Source organism: Anser brachyrhynchus, assembly GCF_964034855.1.
Source record: "Anser brachyrhynchus genome assembly, chromosome: 9".
Lineage (NCBI taxonomy): Eukaryota > Metazoa > Chordata > Aves > Anseriformes > Anatidae > Anser > Anser brachyrhynchus.
The window spans coordinates 25,589,802-25,595,722 of record NC_137703.1 but is presented as its reverse complement, the minus strand read 5'-3'; the positions used below and the strand labels follow the sequence as shown (position 1 = coordinate 25,595,722).

Genomic DNA, 5,921 nt, shown 5'->3' with positions numbered 1-5,921 from the left:
CTGTAGATATAGAATATAAGAACATAAATTGGGAAGATCATAAGTTCTCATTTGTTGTTTTAACACTGCTCCCTCAAAAGTCACTCTTCTAATTCCACTGGACAAACACAAAGTAGTTAAACTCAAAGCAATTGCAAAAATCACACTCAAGTGTTATAGACTCCAGGGTTATTCACTGGATCAAAAGTGCTTAAGAGGAAGCACGAGGTTTACACTTTTATGAAAAATAGTGGAAAATACACACTGGTCCCAATCACAGCAGAGCGATATTGGATTGTTTGTATTCTGGGCAAACAACCTGACTGCGTTCGACTACATTTAGTACTTCTTTCCTGTGAGCTGCTTGTTATAAATGATAACACAGCTGGAAAATGAAAACTCCCTAGTGCCAGTCCCACAATTTCAGTTTGTCCCAAACTTTACAATCTTTATATAACTCATATTAAAGACTGAACACTGATATTCCTATTTGTAGTCCGTGATGTCTGTTTGATCAGTGATTTTTTTCCCTCTAGGAGATCGAACCAATACAACCTGACTGATGTATAGGCCATGATGTATAATTACCACAAAATGCATTACCATGGACAGCTTTTCAAATTATTGCCAGTAGTGGTTTTAAATATTATTGGAACTCCTGCTTCTGAAATGTACCAGTACATGAGAAAAGGAAAGTTCTGCTTCATACCGATCATCTTGGATTCTCTCTCTTCTAGTTTTCAACTTGTAGGATTAATATTTCAGGCAGATTTTCTCCAATGAGATTCACTCGATTTACACTACCTAACATCTTTCAGATATGTCTTACTATCAGAACAAGTGCAAAATCAGAATTTAAATTTTGCAGTAGCTAGAAGTTCTAGAAGAAAAAATATATTTAATGTTACTGTCAAGAGTTAAGGGATGTCAGATTTAACATTACCTATGATCTTGCTTTTTGTATTACTGTCAGCCATTGTCTGTAGCACAGACAGCTCTCTATAACACTCCTTATCTGTCAGCCTGAACAGCACATGCTGTGCTGTCATACTCAACACTCCTAAATCCCGATTGTGTAAATGACCCAAGTCCTCTGCCAACATCAAGAAGGGTCGTTATGGGGTTCTCTCTATAGAGACCGCATTAGCCAGTAGTGTAGGCTGCCCCAGCACATAGCCACAGGGTTTAAACTGGAACATAGCCATGAAATCTAGTATAAAAGCTGCTAAAAATAAATTCTTTAGCAAGGGAGGTTCTCTGGTTCTCTATATGTTGAGGGAGGTAAAAGCAGTGAGAGCTACAGAGAAGGGAATTCAGAAATTTTGTTTATGCATTATTTGTTTCAGCAACATAAAAATGGAAACAGGCTTCATTTTCTTGTAGATATTTCATACTGCTTTATTTTCTGATGCTTTACCTTTATTTTTTGCACAAATTGTTTTCGAGCTGTGACACTCTGCATGTGAAAATGCCGAATGCCAATACAAATCCATCAGAACAAAGACTATGCAACAGTATTGGTTCCTACAACATTCAAAAACACAAGAAATTATTTTTTTTTTAAGAAGGAAGAGGATTCAGAATAAAGAATCCATACAGGCCAAATACATTCTTATTTTCAATTTTTGTTTTTTTCCTTCTTCAGTAAAAATGTTTGGTAGTTTTAATTCTGTTCCAGACCTTTCTTCTCTTTTTGAAAACTCTCCAATATGGTTGTACTTAACACCAGCATGAAAGTGGGATCTCTTTATTTGATATGTCTATTTAAAGGGGTATAAAAATAAACAGTTTTCATTAGAAAGAAAACTTAGGTCCTAGCTGAACCTCTTGCCTTTGAAGGGCGTGGATTAGGGGCTTTTTAGAACTAATTTGGGAGGATTCTTGTAGCTGGGCTTTTCAGTTTCTTTTATGACAAACTGAGCATTCACAGCTGTGCAAGTCCCAAAACATTTCCAGGAAAACTGCAAACAAACAAGGTTTCCTAGCAAGTTTTGGCAAGTCCAAGTGTCTAAGGACCCATGGTTAGACACAGATGTGCAACAAAATGAAGCTTCCCTCCATCAGTCATCTTTGTTGTTAAGTGTATCATTATAGGCTTTGTGAATAACCTCTAACAATAAACACAATAGGACACTTAATCAGTATAAAACAAGGGCTAAATGGATGATGTAATTTGAAAGGCACATGACTAAGAAATAGTGAACACCAGAAGATCCTTGTCCCGTTGAATCACATGTAACAGTATTCTGGGAAAAAAAAAACACTTTGAAACGTCTTTTCTGCTGGTAGAGGGAAAAGCTATTTTGTTTCATCGTTTATTTATGCTTTTAGATATGAAGCTAGAACGATTTTTCTGTAAGCATCTGCAGAGGAAACAAACTTGATAACATAAGTGTTCTTGCCATCTGTACGTACTTTGCACATTGTCATGTACAGTCACTTTGATAGGAAAACAAACACAAAATTGCAGTGTTCTGCAGGTTATGTAAAACGCTCAGCTTCCCAGTTAAGTTCAGCAGTGCCCTCATCCACACTGAAGGGAAAATGCCGATCTAAGTGTGACAGAAGTGTTTGCAAGAGGTAGGCAGGATTGTCTGTGAAGCTTAATAGTCACGGCAGTGTAAGACATATTTAGGCCTTCTCACTTGCACTAGGCAAACTTTAGGAGTGCAGCAAGCCATCTGCTTCTGCACAGAATGGCCTTTAAAAAGTAATCTCCCTGTCATATAGTGCCTGACTCATCTTCAGAAGTTTTTGTGATGGGAAAACAGTTTATGCCACCTAAGAGTATTGTCTTCTATTCTGTTGTTAGAGAAGCACATTCACTGTTCTCTCCCAGGTTCCTATGCTACAACATATGTTGCACAATCCTTGGGCATTTTGCTACCTTTTGGTATCTTTACCTGAAATCTGCATCTTTCCTTTCCACTATAAAATCTAAGGTCTACCTCGCCTTGATCCTGACCCTAAAAGAAATAAAAATCATGAACTTTAGAAGATTTCACTGGATCCTAGCACAGCCTGCTTGTTCTGTGGCCAAACCGTGTCCATAAAGGTAAAAGCTCTACAGCACCACACTTTTGTCACCCTCCACGCTCACAAGCAGGCACTGACACTGCACTAAGGTCTCCTTAGAGAGGAAACTCAGGCTGGGCAGCAGCCCGTGGTCATTTGCAGCAGGGCTTCAGTGTGGATAACAGAAGACAGTGCTCATGGGCATGTTGCAGACCCACATCTCCCACAGTTCAGATATAAGCACTGCTAGCAAGGCAGGAGGCACAGCGCATCCTAGAATGCCTATACCATGTCACTGCTTTTGTGTTACAGAATTCCTACATTCAGAAAAAAAAAATAAATTTGAAGTTTTACAGAAAATTTTAAGTAAGCATTTGTTGAGAAAAAATAAACATTTTTTCCCAAACAAAGGTTATGTCTTATCACTCTGTGCTATGATTGCATAATTGTAAATCAAGTCAGACTAAGCTTTATAACATAAGAGCTACAGGTATAATTGTTTGATAACAGGCTGGGAATCTTCTGGACCAAAAGTAAAGCAAAACAAAAAAAACCCTTCACACTGCCATAAAGACGACATTAGGGGAGAAATTATGCAACTGAGATTATTCTTACACACCTATGTAGTTTTTGTCTTTTCTTTCTGTCTTAAGGTTAAGGAAGAAAGCATGACAGGTATTGCATAAAGCATTTACAATGAACACCTAGTGCATGATATGTGTACTAAAGGAAAAAAATAAGCAAAGAATACATTTGAATAATAACACGGAGTCACTTTCCCTACACACCCCCTTCACTCCAGAAAGAACTTGCTTTTTTTTTTTTAATAAAAATGCATTCCTGGTGCTTAATTGAAAACACCTCCCAGCAGAAAAAGTTATCATAGTAAGCATAACTGAGATCATAAAAAAGATACAATAAGAAACCCTATGACGTGAAAATGCAATCACGAAGTTCTTTCAAATAGTACAATGAATAACTTCTACAGGAAAAATCTGGAAGCTTTGGTCCATGCTTGGACATATTGCTGGTGTCTGTAGCAGCAGCATTTTAAGCCAGTAGCATTCGCTGGCATTACACCGAGCATAGCACTGCTTTGGTTATAGACACACAACGTGTGAGGGGAAAAAAACATAAAAGCCTTTGGAAGGGCTATGTTGGATAATCTCTGTCAGGATAGCACCCAGTGGAGGGAAAGCAGAAGAAATGGGAGCAATGGGAATAGGGAATGCTTGCCTCCCCTCTCCCCCGCTTAGGTTTTATAGAATGAATAGCCTTTTTTTTTTTTTTTTTTAGCCCTATGCACGCTAGCTAGCTCCTTTCCTCTGTTGCCCGAATCATCAAAAGGCATTAAGGCAGAAGCAGACACAAGGAACTGGGGCTTCTAGTTTTACAGAGCTAACAAAGTTGCTTATTTGAACACCAGCCATGCCTGTGGGGTTTCATCTCTTTCCAGCGTGTGCGGAGAGTGCACTGATAGCTGGGATCTATCATGAAAGAATATGTAAAACCTGAAAATTGGGTAACAAGAAAAAGATGGCCCTTTTACCAAGCATGTTGGCAGACAGCTTCTGCCTTTGTGAATGAAAATGGAAACATCCAATAAAGGAGCAAAGAAAATGTGACGTGCAAAATAAAGTTACCCAACAACTTGCTCTTGGAGCATTCATTAGAAACAGTAGTTTGTTGGAGATTGCCACAAAGAGTGTCAAATTTTGCAAAATCATGGAATCCCTACAAACTGTGAGAATAGCCTCACAAGGTGAAGCAGTAGTGAGGATTTCCACACAGACATACACAGGAAAGATGGGGAAACGGGCACTTCCAGAACACAAAGCCCATGCTCTAAGGCTCACAGTAGAAACTGTAAATTCATAGATTTTTCAGGTTGAAAATAGAGAATCCACAGAAAACATTCTACAGTGGTAACCAGTCAGACAATATAGCGAAGTATTAGCATTTCTGTACAAGCAGGAAGAGAAAGACTTCAAACAGAATCTGTTTAAAAGCAGAAATATCAAACTTCTTAAGAAAATCTTAAGATATCTAAATACAGAGGTGATATCTCCACAGTTCAGGAATTTTTACTGTGAAAGTAACACACATCCCAAAGAGCATGTGTTAGCCCCAATTCACCTTTGGATACTGCAACTCAATTCAATGTGAGAGACAAGGAAGAAAGTTGCTGTTTTTTCAAGTTTACTGTCAACTCAACACTACATGAGGATCAGCATCCTCTACCCACAGAAGATAACAGAAAAGAGATGCTTCACAGATAACAAAGAGATAGTTTTCAATATAATAATTTACTACTGGAATACTTTTTTATTACTGGCATCTAAAATGTGATGAGGGACAGGTACTCTATTGCATGGTTTTACCAGGGGAAAGGACTTCTTATGGAAAAAGAATAGCTTTGTGCTTCAATCTCTAGCCTGTCTCTCATATCTGAGAAAAAATACATTTTGATGCATTTAGTTATGTGATCTAATGCAAAACATCTTGAGAAACACTGACCATATGCTGGAGAAGTTGAAGGTAAGGAAGTAGAAACTAATTCTTCCAAAGTTGCAATGAAACTATCACCAACAATGCACCTCTTATCTATTGAACGCTGTGGTGGTTTTACTCGAGTGGGCAGCCGAGCTCCACCACATCCGCTCTCTCACTCCCCCTCCTCAAAGAGGAACGGGGAGAAAATACGATGAAAAGGGCTCAAGGGTTGAGATAAGGACGAGGAGATCGCGCAGTAATGATCGTGACGGGCAACACAGGCTCAGCATAGGGAGATAGTAAGATTTATTGCCTATTACTAACAAGCTAGAGAAGCGAGAAACAAAGGAAAGAAACCAAAAGCACCTTCCCCCACATCTACCTTCTTCCACCTCCTCCCCCCGAGCGGCACAGGGGAACGGGGGTTATGGTCA

General features: G+C 38.8%; 1 protein-coding gene across 22 annotated transcripts in view; it reads right to left on the bottom strand.

Annotated features, from left to right (window-relative positions):
- The window catches only part of LOC308199635 (uncharacterized protein), a 305,939-nt gene that overhangs the window by 248,616 nt on the left and 51,402 nt on the right, over positions 1-5,921 (bottom strand). The gene's annotated exons all lie outside the window — the stretch shown is intronic.